The sequence below is a fragment of the Podarcis melisellensis genome (assembly GCF_964234715.1).
Source record: "Podarcis melisellensis genome assembly, chromosome: Z".
Lineage (NCBI taxonomy): Eukaryota > Metazoa > Chordata > Lepidosauria > Squamata > Lacertidae > Podarcis > Podarcis melisellensis.
In genome coordinates, this window is record NC_138547.1 from 18,151,440 (window position 1) to 18,165,591 (window position 14,152).

At 46.4% G+C, this 14,152-nt stretch overlaps 1 protein-coding gene across 3 annotated transcripts in view; it reads left to right on the forward strand.

The window, feature by feature from the left end:
- The window catches only part of PPP1R26 (protein phosphatase 1 regulatory subunit 26), a 117,628-nt gene extending 108,034 nt beyond the window's left edge, over positions 1-9,594 (forward strand). For all 3 annotated transcript variants that reach the window (XM_081897784.1, XM_081897785.1, XM_081897783.1), the window contains exon 3: positions 9,580-9,594. The gene's annotated coding sequence lies outside the window, so the exon portion shown is untranslated. The remainder of the gene's footprint in view (positions 1-9,579) is intronic.
- Positions 9,595-14,152: the final 4,558 nt, after the last annotated feature.

Sequence of the window (14,152 nt, forward strand, 5' to 3'; positions counted from 1 at the left end):
AGAAGCGTTTGTGCCTTTGACCATGAAGGCAGAGCATAGCAAACATGGCTAGTAGCCACTGATAGCCTCCTCCTCATTCATAAATTTGTCTAATCCTTTTTTCAAAGCCATTCAAGGTGGCCATCCCCCGCTTCCTGTGGGTGTGAGTTCCATACAGTAGTTTAACTGTGTGCTGCATGAAGAAGTCCTTCCTTTTATCTGTCCTGAATCTTCCAACATTCAACGTCAGTGGTTGTCCACCAGTTATGAAAGAGGGAGGAACACTGTTCTCCATCTGCTTTCTCCATCCCATGAATTCAAAGCACAATTATGCTACTCTAACAAAGCGCGGGTGGCGCTGTGGGTTAAACCACAGAGCCTAGGACTTGCCAATCAGAAGGTTGGCAGTTTGAATCCCCGTGACAGGGTGAGCTCCCATTGCTCGGTCCCTGCTCCTGCCAACCTAGCAGTTCGGAAGCACGTCAAAGTGCAAGTAGTTAAATAGGTACCACTGTGGTGGGAAGGTAAACGGCGTTTCCGTGCGCTGCTCTGGTTCACCAGAAGCGGCTTAGTCACGCTGGCCACATGACCTGGAAGCTGTACGCCAGCTCCCTTGGCCAATAAAGCGAGATGATGAGCGCCGCAACCCCAGAGTCCTAATGACTGGACCTAATGGTCAGGGGTCCCTGGCCCCAAAGCACAATTATGCTACCCATTATCTTATTCCAGAACCATTTGCATTGTGTTATGAGTTGGCTGGGGGGCCCTGCCAGGGACTAGCTGCTCTTTTTTTTAGTTTATAACTTTATTCAGAGAAGACTCTTGCCCCAAGCCTTACCCAAACTCTGCATGGGCAGTTAAATTGGATGACAGACTCCTAACCTGTGGACCCAGCTTCCCATGTTCAGGAGATTACCTGGGAAATGTGCCATTAAGAGAAGAAAGCAAAGGTAATGAGCCGTTAAGAAAGCCAAGGAGAGGGAACTTTATGTCAAGAAGGCAAATTGGTGGGGCTCCTCTTTGATCTCTGAGATACTTAGAAGAACAAAAGCCAGAGTTGAGTTGGCAGTTGCCTGCGTTGTGACTGAGAGGAAGAAAGGTTGCAGGCTGGTAAAAACTTCTGCTTCATTGACTATGCAAAAGCTTTTGACTGCATCGACCACAGCAAACTATGGCAAGTTCTTAAAGAAATGGGAGTGCCTGATCACCTCATCTGTCTCCTGAGAAATCTCTTTGTGGGACAAGAAACTACAGTTAGAACTGGATATGGAACAACTGATTGGTTCAAAATTGGGAAAGGAGTACAACAAAGCTGTATATTGTCTCCCTGCTTATTTAATTTATATGCAGAATTCATCATGCAAAAGGCTGGGCTGGATAAATCCCTAGCCGGAATTAAGATTGCCAGAAGAAATATCAACAACCTCAGATATGCAGGTGACACAATGTAGATGGCAGAAAGTGAGGAGGAATTAAAGAACCTTTTAATGAGGAGAGGAGAGCGCAAAATATGGTTTGAAGCTCAACATCAAAAAAACGAAGATCATGGCCACTGGTCCCATCACCTCCTGGCAAACAGAAGGAGAAGAAATGGAGGCAGTGAGAGATTTTACTTTCTTGGGCTCCATGATCACCACAGATGGTGACAGCAGCCACGAAATTAAAAGACACCTGCTTCTTGGGAGAAAAGCAATGACAAACATAGACAGCATCTTAAAAAGCAGAGACATCACCTTGCCAACAAAGGTCCGTATAGTTAAAGCTATGGTTTTCCCAGTAGTGATGTATGGAAGTGAGAGCTGGACCATAAAGAAGGCTGATCGCCGAAGAATTGATGCTTTTGAATTATGGTGCTGGAGGAGACTCTTGAGAGTCCCATGGACTGCAAGAAGATCAAACCTATCCATTCTTATGGAAATCAGCCCTGAGTGCTCACTGGAAGGACAGATCCTGAAGCTGAGGCTCCAATACTTTGGCCACCTCATGAGAAGAGAAGACTCCCTGGAAAAGACCCTGATGTTGGGAAAGATGGAGGGCACAAGGAGAAGGGGACGACAGAGGATGAGATGGTTGGACAGTGTCCTCGAAGCTACCAGCATGAGTTTGACCAAACTGCAGGAGGCAATGGAAGACAGAAGTGCCTGGCGTGCTCTGCTCCATGGGGTCACAAAGAGTTGGCCACGACTAAATGACTAAACAACAACAACAAAAAACATAAAGCTGAAAAGCGAGAAAGGAGAGCACAGTGTTTGATGAATCCAAGGCTGTGGCTATAGGAGAAACAAGACCTTTTTGGGGTGTTGATGCTGTAAACCCCTCTATCATAGGCTTAAGTTGTATATATGTGTAAATAAACCATATGTCACAAAGACACAACGGTCTCTGCTGTGCCTCATTCCCGAAAGAAAACACGAACCCTAGCTAAGAACCTGGAAACACTCAAGAGATTGAGGTTGTGTGCAACAATAAACACTTTATTTCCTGAGCAATTTTCCTTCCAGGGAAAATATTTGTTCAGATCTCAAAACTATTCCTGGATAAGATCAGCAGTAAAGTGGATGTTAGAAAATGATAGTTAATTATGAACTGGGTTTCCCCCATTGCAATCTGAAGTTAAAGACCCCCCTAAGTGGGTGGGTGCAGCTGGCCCAAATTAGACACTATTTTGGCTAAAATGCATTGAATGCTAAAGACTTCCATTCCAGAGAAGCTGATTGCTGCAGTTGGCTGGAAGACCTGAGAGCTAATTTGGGGCCTGTTTCTTGCACCAGAACGGAACAATTAAAATTTCACAGAGCCTTGGAAGCTGTTCGGGAAGAAACTAGCTGCACTAGATATTTAAAATGGTTCTAACAGCCATTCCGAAGAATTGATGCTTTTGAATTATGGTGCTGGAGGAGACTCTTGAGAGTCCCATGGACTGCAAGAAGATCAAACCTATCCATTCTTAAGGAAATCAGCCCTGAGTGCTCACTGGAAGGACAGATCCTGAAGCTGAGACTCCAATATTTTGGCCACCTCATGAGAAGAGAAGACTCCCTGGAAAAGACCCTGATGTTGGGAAAGATGGAGAGCACAAGGAGAAGGGGACGACAGAGAACGAGATGGTTGGATAGTGTTCTCGAAGCTACCAACATGAGTTTGAGCAAACTGCGGGAGGCAGTGGAAGACAGGAGTGCCTGGTGTGCTCTGGTCCATGGGGTCACGAAGAGTCGGACACGACTAATCGACTAAACAACAACAACAGCCATCCCTTCTTTCTAGAGCAGGGGTGGGGAATCTCAAGTTAAGGAGTGGCAGATAAAGCTCCCTGGGCTTCTCTGCCTGGACTTCCCTGGGGCCACGCTCCCTCTCCTCAGACCATGCCCCTCCCAAGTCCCACCCATGGCTGCTCCTTGAGGGCTTTTGGCTTGTTGGACCAGAATACATTCAAAGGACATCTCACTCCCCACCCCACTAAGAATCCTGGGAACTATAGTTGGTTAACGGTGCTGGGAATAGTAGTTCTGTGAAGGGGTTAACTGTCACTTTTATTTATTTTATAAAAAAAAATATACCACCTGATTATAAAAAAGAAAAAGAAAACCCCCACAAAGCGGTTTACAGCTCTATTGGGGAAGCCACTTGCTTTAAAGGTGTTGTGTGGAGGCAGGATAAAGAGATGGGGTAACAGAAAACATTTGCCGCTTGGCCCACTCTCATCTCTGGCTGCTCCCACCACTGCCCTGCAGCCCCCCAGAACCATTGCCTGGGAGTTGGCTTGGCCTCAGGCTGGAAAATCCATAGGGAGTTGCTATTCTGTTGTTGATGACTGGGCATAAGACTAACAAAAAGCTGTCAGAGGAATGAATATGTGTTTGTGTGAATGACTAAAATGGCAGAGTTTTGAAGCTTTAATCCTGGCAGCTTTAGGAAGGGTTGGCTGAACACAAGCAAAGCCTTCGCTTGTGACATGATTAGAGGACTTGCAAGCCGGACAGCGAAACAGGATCTCTCCTCCACCCCCACCCCCCAACCCTGGCTTTGCTTCTCCTTCCCAGCCTTAATTAGCTCAGGGCTTTGTGTTCAGGGCCCAAGCGGGAACTGTGAGCTCAGCATTTCCAGACAGAGCCCCCCCTTTTTTTGTTTTTGCAGAAGGCCCCCTGCAACACAGGAAGCTGTTACTTTATAGTCCAACTGTTGGTGTATCTCACTCAAGGTTGTGGGCACTGGCTGGCAGCAGCTATGGCTTTCCAGGGTTTCAAGCAGGGAATATTTCCCAGTTCTACCTGGGCATTGTCAGGAATTGAACCTGGCATCTCCTGCATGCAAAGCGTGGGCGCTGCACTGATCTATGGCCCATCCCCTGAAAATAATGGTTCCAGGCCTCGCCTCATGATTCTGAATAAAGGACTGAATTACATAGGAATGAAAGAAGGCATTGCATTGCAGAGGGGTTAGACAAGATGACCTCTGGGGTCCCTTCCAACTCTACCATTCTATGATTCTAAGGCACCTTATAGAGAGTCAGACCATTGGTCCATCTAGCTCAGTATTGTATACACTGACTGGAAGCAGCCCTCCAGAGTTTCAAATATGGCATATTCCCATCCAGCAGGGATTGAACCTGGGACCTTATGCACACAAAGCACATGCTCTACCCCTGAGCTCTGGCTCTTCCCAAAAAACTAAAGTAAGATTCTAGTCCTTATGGTTTTGAAGAAAGGAACACAGGAAGCTGCCTTGCACCAAGTGAGAACCCTTGGACCATCTAGTTCAGCATTGTCTACACTGACCGGCAGCGGCTCTCCACAGTTTCAGGAGGATCCTTTGTTAAGACACTAGTCCTCATTGTTCTGAATAAAGAGATGAATTAAATAGGAACAATGGAAGCTGCCTTATACTTAGTCAGACCATTGCCCCGTCTAGCTCAGGACTGTGCACAGTGATAGGTAGTGGCTCTCTGGGCTTTCAGTCAGGGAGTCTTTCCACAGGGCCACCTGGATATGCTGCAGGGGGGTTAAACCAGGGACCCTTTCTTCACAAACCAACCAGTCTTAGACTGAGCCAAGAACCTTCCTATGTGCATCCTAAGAAAAGCAAACTCCACTTTATTCAGAGCCAGTGTGGTGTAGTGGTTAAGAGCGGTAGTCTCGTAATCTGGGGAACCGGGTTCGCGTCTCCGCTCTTCCACATGCAGCTGCTGGGTGACCTTGGGCTAGTCACACTTCTCTGAAGTCTCTCAGCCCCACTCAACTCACAGAGTGTTTGTTGTGGGGGAGGAAGGGAAAGGAGAATGTTAGCCGCTTTGAGACTCCTTAAAGGGAGTGAAAGGCGGGATATCAAATCCAAACTCTTCTTCTTCACTAAAGAGACTGAGCTGGGGAGCAGGGAGGTTACCCTCTTTGTTTTGGTAAGTGGTTTTGTTTAGTTCTGGTGGTGGTGATGGTGTTTGTCCTGCTGCCTTTGAGAAAATCCTGGTTCAAATGACAGGCTATATAAACAACATGAGACCCTCCAGACAAATGGTGAGGGTTTTTAACACAAAGTCAGGACACAGCATTCACTGGCCACTACTAGCAAAACATGGCAGGGCTGGCAGGGTGGGGGAAGAACCCAAAACAAATTAAACCTTTTCAGAAACATAAAATGGTTGGCTTTAAAAGAGGATCAGACAAATCCATGGAGGAGGGCAGTGGGGTCTTTAACATAAGTGCCACCGGGGTGCAACGATCCGTTCAGCTTGTGAACGACAAGCTGACGTGGCGCATCTTTGGTAAATGAGTGCACAAAGTTGAAAGTCCTTTAGTGAAACAGTAGGTATACATTTCGGTAATACCTAGGTGTATATATATATATATTGTTTTTCTAGCTTGATCAAAATTATTTATTAGTTCATAACAGGTAGATAGTTAAGAGCTTAGGCGGCTTCAGCAGCTGGCACCTGGCGCCCCCCAGAATTTGGCACCCGGGTGCCCCGTACCCCTTGCACCCCCGGGTAAAGACGGCCCTGGAGGAGGGCCATCAGTAGCTACAAGCCATAATGACTATGTTTTCTCTTGCCTGGCGGAGGCCGCGTGCTTCTGAAGACCCGTTTCTCGAAGTCATGAGTGCGCAGAGTGTGGCCATTGTGCTCAGGTCCTGCCCATGGGCTTCTCATTGAGGAATCTAGTTGGCCACTGAGAGGACAGAAGGCTGGACTCTGGCCTTATCCGGCAGCAGGTATCTCAATACAGAAGTCTACTGTGACAGCAGAACTCCCATGCCCGGAGCAGTCTACTCCTGAATACCATAGGGTGGGGAACTGGATAAGGTCGGTGGCCCATCAAGTCCATCATCCTGTTCTTACAGGAGCCATCCCATTGCCCCCAAATAGGAAACCCACAAGCAGGACCCCAGCACAGAAGCATCTCTACCGTCCTGTGGTTTCCAGCAACTGGTATTCAGAAGCATGGCTGCCCCTGACATGATGGCTAGCCATCATGGCTAGTAGCTATCAAAAGCCCTCTCCTCCATGAACTTGTCCAGTCCTCTTTTAAAGCTGTCCAGATTGGTGGACATCACAGCCTCCTGTGGGAACGAGTTCCACAGTTTATAGTGAATGAAGGAGTTATTCTCTTCCATCTGTCTTGAATCTTCCAATGTTCAGTTTCATGGGGTGTTCAGATAGTTGCAGTGGTAAACGCTTTCCCCCCCCCTCTCTCTCTCTCTCTCTCTCTCTGTGTGTGTTGATTCAACTTTTGTTGCTGGAGAAATCTAATTAATTTGGGGGGGGGGGTCCAGTTCTTAAACTGCAAACCTCACTGCAAACGTTAAAACGCCATGGCAGGAAGCAAACTGTAGGAGGAGGGGAGGAGGGTTTCCTGCCTCTCTGGAGCGAAACAGTCAAAAGATCCCATCTGTCAACAGCCTTTGCGAGTGCAGCCCCAAGATAACTCCCCTGCAATCCTCCATCGCTTCCGCCTTTTGTCCCCTGAATTTTTTCAGGCTTTCCTGCCCAGGAGCGTCCAGCATGGAAAGAATTTTATTTCCTCATGCGCTGGCCTGCTATGCCTTTCAATTCTTTCCCCCCACTTGTCAATAGCATTTATTACCACTACCACCACCACCACCAAGTCATTGTGCACAGACCCCTAAGTGCATAGAACCCTGACAGCCACCCGTAAAAACACCCAGTTTATTTTAAGGGACAGGGAAGAGGAGTGAGCAAGGGGTCCTTAATGTTAGGCCAGGTGGGTGGCTGAAAGCAGCACAGATCAGTGTGCCAGGTGAGCCCAGTTCAGGCCACAGGTGACAGCACTGAGGTTTTGGGGAAGTTATGACTCAGTGGCTTCCATAAACACAAGACAAGCTTGTTGGATCAGGCCAATGGCCCATCAAGTCCAGCATCCTCTTCTCACAGAGGCCAGTCAGATGCTGGCAGGAAACCCACAAGCAGGATTTGAGCATTCCTGGTGCTTTCGAGCAACTGATATTCAGAAGCTTTGCTGCCTCCAACTGTGGAAGCAGAGCATAGCCATTGTGGCTAGTAGCCATCATGGTTAGTGGCCATCAATAGCCTCCTCCTCCTCCTCCCTGAATTTGCCCAATGCTCTTTTAAAGTCACCCAAAGTGGTGGCCATCACTGCCTCCTGTGGGGGGGGGGGAGTTTCATAGTTTATCTAGGGATTGTGTGAAAGATTTTTATTTTCTCTGTGCTCAATCTTCCAACATTCAATCACACTGGATGTCCGCAAGTTCTAATGTTATGAGAGAGAACAGAAAACTTTTCTCTAACCACTTTCTCAGTTTCATTTCTCTCTGATCTCATTGCTGACAGTTCCACTTTCACCTCTCTCTATACCTGCTTTGTCCAACCTGGTACACTCTGGATTTTAGACTATGTAGGAAGTTGTCTTATCCCAACCAGACCATTGGTCCATCCCACCCAGTGTTGTCTACACTGGCTGGCAGCATCTCTCCAGGTTTCCAGGCAGCATTATTTCCCAGCCTTACCCATTTCAGCCCTTTCTACAGAAATCCAGTCCTTTGTACAGAATCTTACTTTATTTTTCAGTGGAGCATGAAGAAGGTTGCAGGTCAATCCCAGGCGGCATCTCCAGGTCGGGCTGGAAATGTCCCTGTCTGGAATCCTGGAGGGCTGCTGCTGCCAGCCAGTGTATGCAACCCTGAGTAGGATGAACCAATGGCCTGGCTCAGTATAAAGCAGTTTCTGATGTTCCTACATACATGGCAATGTGGAAACCAATGCCGGTTGAGACAGTACAGAAATGTTATGAAGAACTGCTAATATCATAATGCTGTTATACAACTCTATGGTGCTGCCATATTTGGAATAAAACCATATACAGTTCTGGTTGCCTCACCTCAAAAAAGGATATTGTGGAGTTGGGAAAAGGTTCAGAAAAGGGCAACCAAAATGATCAAGGGGATGGAGCGAAGAAAAGGTTGCAGAGTTTGGAGGTGGGGTAGGGTTTGCTTAGAGAAATGCATGCAGGGTATGAAGAAAGTGGAGAGAGAGAAAACTTTCCCCCCTCTCATGACAACACTTAGGGACATTGCACAAAGCTGAATGTTGGGAGATTCAGGATAGACAAAAGGAAAGACTTTTTCACACAGTGCATTGTTAAACTATGGAACTCACTTGCACAGGAGGCAGCGATGGCTACCAACATGGATGGCTTTGAGAGATAATTTCAGAAATTCATGGAGGAGGGGAAATTGATAGCTACTAGCCAGGATGTCCCTGCTATGCTTCCACAGTTGGAGGCAGCAGTACTTCTGAGTACCTGTTGCTGGAAGCTACAGGAGGGAAAATGGCTCTTGTGCTCAGTTTCCAGCTTCCCAGAGAGGCATTCGGTTGTCCCCTGTAAGAACAGGATGCTAGACTATATGGAGGGGCCCCCAGCACAGTTCTCCTTATGTTCTTATCTCTGAGAGTACAAGAGGGTGAAGAAAGAATCTTAAAGCTCGTCAACCGGGAGTGAGGGATCTCTTTCAGTCCTGGGATCTCAGTCCCTTGTAGGAAAGCTTCCAGGGGTCAGAACCGAAAGGGGCTGAGGCAGCTCATGTAGCTCTTTACCTCTGTACAGTGGGACACATTCCAGCTGCGAAAATGTCCCTCCACTTGGAGGTGGGGGGAATGAGTACTTGGAATCTAGTGAGGGCATTTTCACCAGTGAAGCACACTGAGCAGTCAAAATTATTTCTGCACCTCCAACATTCCCATAAAAACAACAGCACAAAGTGCCTCCCTGCATGCACACATCCAACTTATTAGGGACAGGGTGCCAGCACCCCCACCCCACCCCATTTGAAAGCTACACACACACACAGAGAGGAGATGGTCAGAGAGAGCTGTCCAATCTTTAGGAGCAGACGTTTCCTCTGGGCTGTGCTTCACTCATCCCCTTTAATAAATCACTGATACCTCGTGGCCTGTGACTCGCCCCAGAGAGGAAATAGGAGCCAGGCAGTAAAAAGGAGGGAGGCTGCTCAGTTTAGGGGCATGGGAACAACACCAACAGCCCAGCAAGTATCAAGCACCCTTCCCAGAAAGAGGCACACAGATATTTGGAATGAGCAATGGTCCTGCCAAGCTGAGCACCTGTGCCAAATAAGACCCCCCCCTCCAACCCATCAACACACACTTTCCTGTGACTCATTATGGCCCAGCTGTTAATTTATATGTCTGAACATAACACAACTAGCATCTCATCTCCCGAGAGTCTGCCATCAGCAAAAGGCTCTTCAAAATTAAACATCCTGCCCACCTGGGGAGGGGAGGGGGTGCAATAGCCAGCCCAAGAGCTGTGAGATGTGGTCAACCTCTTTGCAAAAGTTGCCCAAGCAACAGGGATCCAAATACTTCACACCAGCCATCAGGGTAAATAATTGGTTTTCAATCTTTTTGAGTCCACGGCTCCCTTGACCAACCACGTTCTTTCTGAGGCTTCCCTGCGGGATACAAGGGAATCCTCACTTATGCAGGGGTCCCGTTCTGGGCCACCACATGTGTCACTGGGATGCATGTAAGTAGGAATTCCCCCATTCTGCCCCCCCATACCGCCCCTGTCCCTTTTTAGCAACATCTTCTGCACACATGTAAGTGGGAGCATGCAAATGGGAATTTCACTTTTTGTTAGTGCTTGCCAAACTAAAGAATCCATATTGCTGTGTTTTTAAGCGTGGGACCTAGGTGCAAGAAATTCTGGAAGCAGAAAGAATAAAATAGCTGGCAATATTAGGCCAAAACACATATCAGTTGGCATTGATTACTGGCAGTCATAAGAGAATGCCATCAGTGTTGACACCTGCCTTGATTTTACAGTTTTACATTTTATTTTTTCATCCAAATGGTTATATTTATTGCAAGATATTTTGTTGGGCAGCATGCAAATAATGGCAGTAAATAAATGCTTTATTATTTAGAACAGGGGTGGAATACTTTTTATTTATGGCATTGAACCAAAGGTGAACTGTTCCAGAAGCTTTGCTAACGCCATCTTGGTAGTCAAGATAACCCCACAATTAATTGGTAGTTGTTGCAGCAATGAACTCATATATATCTCTATTCACTTGTTTTGATATAAGCAAATTGGCTTGCTTTGATGTTACCCTTAACTGTAGGGTTTGGGGTGCTGGGATCTGAGCCCAGAAAGGGAGCCATCTGTAAGACTTGAGTTTTTGCCACCTATGTCCTCATCTGGTTAGGTGAAGTGATGGGCAGTCTTGTGATATATGCTGCTTTGTGTATAAAGAATGTATGGACGTTTGCTTGGGTGTAGACAAGCCATCTCCTTGCTGCAGTGTCCGTCCCACATCTGCAAAGGCTAGGAGAACTGGCAAGGCTGCTTTGCTGTAAGCCTACACCTTCTCTAGAATTGGCCATTGTGAAGTTTTTGACATTACTCTTTGGTATCCTTGCACCCCTCCTACCACCCCTCCTTTGGACCAGTGGTTCTGGACACCTGAGGTGATCCTGGAGAGGACCAACCATTGTGGCTTTTGGGTTACTGCTAATATTACCCAAGTATGGGCTTTGGCATAAATTATCTGTCTTACAGATGCTTTCACCTCTGCAGCTTTGCAATCAAGCAAAGAGCTCCAGTTGCCCCATTTTGAAGACTTAGAAAAACTGAAGAAAAAGAATAATGGTCAAACCAACTAGGGGGCTGGGGCAACTTCAAGGCTTCAAATCCTCCACTCAGCTATGAAGTTCACTGGGTGGCGGCTGGTCACTCCCTCTCAGCCTGACCTACCTTGCAGGGTAGCTATGTGGAGAGAATGGGGAAGTGAGAGGCAAAAGATAGCATTGTGATAATATACACACAATAGCCCTAAATACACAAGACACAACCAAGCAGGAAGTTCTCCTGCACAAGGCCCCTTTCAAACCAGCAGGAACCCAAGCAGCGCCATGGCTCTGCAGGGCCAAGCTAATTCCCTTGTGCTTACCATTTATAGGTTTCCCCTTTGGGGCATCTGGCTGGCCACTGTGCGGACAGGCTGCTGGACTAGGTGAGCTATTGGTCTGGTCCAGCAGGTTTTTCTTATGCTCTTTTATTACATTCTTAAAATGTTTCCCACATATACTGTCATGAATTCAGCGCCATTGCTCCTCACTTTAAGAGCAGATTCCAGTTTGGGAATTTGAGGCCATTTCCAACAAACACAGAAAGAAATCCATTTTCCTGCAGCAATTAATTGGATGGCCATGGAGGCAGACAACAGCCATTGTGTCTAGCAGCCACTGGCAACTTGATCCTCCACAAACACCCTAATCCTTCCTGACTTAAGGAAAGCCTGCTGGATCAGGCTGATGTCCCAAGTAGTCCAGCATCCTCTTCTTACAAAATCTTCCAACATTCAGCTTCATTTGATGTTCATTAGATGTCACCCGTTTCCTTGTAGGTCACTGATCAATTCAAACCAGAAGCACTGTTCTTCATCTACCACATATGTTGCATTGCAATTTAATTCTGGTTTAGTTTTTTAATAATAATAATAATAATAATAATAATAATAATAATAATAATAAATTTTATTTATACCCCGCCCTCCCCTGCCAAGGCTGGGCTCAGAGCGGCTAACAAGCAATAATAAAAACAAGTTGAATGAATACACTTTAAAACAAAATTAAAATACAACATTAAAATATTAAAATGTAGCCTCATCGCAGGAGGAGAAGGAAAAGAAAAAAGAAAGAGGGGGAGGGAGGGAATCAAAATGGCTCCAAGCAAAGGCCAGGCAGAACAACTCTGTCTTACAGGCCCTGCGGAAAGAAATCAGATCCCGCAGGGCCCTGGTCTCATGAGACAGAGTTCCACCAGGCCGGAGCCAGAATTGAAAAGGCCCTGGATCTGGTTGAAGCTAATCTAACTTCCTTAGGGCCCGGGACCATTAGGGTGTTGCTATTTATGGACCTTGAGGCTCTCCGTGGGGCATACCGGGAGAGGCGGTCCCATAGGTACGAGGGTCCTAGGCCGTGAAGGGCTTTAATGGTCAAAAATGAATGAATTTTTGGTTACGCATGAAGCATTTTTTTTAAAAAAAAAAGGTTATAGCTATAACAGTGGGGTTTTTTTTATCCAGGAGCATTGTTTTATTTTTCTCTTATTCATTGTTGAGCTTCAGAACTCCAACCTCCAACCCCACACCCAACAAGCCCTTCCTCCCTCTCTGCTGTTGTATTTCTCCAAAAAGCACAATCCACAGGAAGAGATCTCGCTGCCCCTTGGCTGGATAGGGAAGAGAAATCCATTCAGCATTCCCTGGGATGCAAACCAGCCTGACACTTCCTGAAACATGAGGCAGCCTTTGTGAAATTTGTACTTCTTTGAATTTGGCAGGACAATTGTTATTATTTCTCTCTCTGTGTGCCCCTCTGTGTGTGTGTGCGGGCGTGCGCACGTGCTCAAGGCAGTTTACTCAACTTAAATAAAAATAAAACACAAAAAGGTAAAAGCATAAAAAAGATTTCAAAGTAATTGAACTCAAATAGAATTAAAACATAAAAAACTATTAACATACAGATAATAAAAACTTTTTTTGTTGGAATGTGTCTTTCTCTGGAGACAATGGAGTGAGTGTCTGGGGGTGAAGCCTAGACAACAAGACCCTCTTTTAGGCCTTACTAATGTGGTCCAAAGGAAAGCTGAGCTATACGTTTGGCACTAACTTGGTTGCCAGAGTTGCCAGAAGGAGGCCTACAAGGCACAATACAAACACCTTAGGACTCCACTCTGGACTTGTGTAGGGTTTCTCCTTAGTCTTTTCTTCTCCCAAAGATATCCCACAAGGCAGTGGAGGTTTAGGATCAGAGTTTGCCTTCTCGTAGATGAACTACCTCCCCAGGTTGAGGAGCCCCATCTGCCCCTCACTTCCTTCTACAAACACATGCAGAAACCACCTTCTTGACCATTAGACCCATTATTAATCTCGCCCACTCAATCTGCTGGAGCCTATCTTTGCATGCAGGGGAATTCCCTAACTCATCAAAGGTTTGAGACCCATCGGCTCCCCTCACCTGGTTTAGCCACCCAGTCAAAGCCATTTTCCAGGGTGTCTCCACAGTCTCATGCTGACATGCTGACAGCTTCTAGGAGCCACAGGTGAGAGCTGATTGCAGGGTGGGGGCCAAAGGTGGACAAACTGATGTGTTCCCCCATTAGAGGAACTGCCCCTTCTCTAACACCCCATACAACAACCCAGCAGTCTTAAAGCCCTTTCCTTTAAAAAGGCAGTTCCTTGACCAACAACAAAAAATGAAAATGTGCATGGTACCATTTGGTACCACTGGGAGAAACTCCCTGCCTGAAACTCTGGTGAAGCTGCTACTGGTCAGCACGGACAATAATGAGGTAGATGGACCAAGAGTCTGATTCAGTAGAAGGCAGCTTCCTTCACTGTGATTTTGTCCAGCCCATTCTTCGGAACTCCTGAGAAATTATTTAGAATGTATAAAAATATTCCAAATACATGTTGGAAATGTAAAGAACATGAGGGGGCATATTATCATGCTTGGTAGACACGTAAAAAAGCAACAACAAAAAAATATACGAATACATACTTTGATACGGTGAACAATGAAGATTTTCCTGCTGGTACTCATGGATATACAGTTAGAAAAGGAGTGTGGAACTTAGTTACAATTTATGATTATGGCTGCAAGACTTCTATATGCATAAAGATG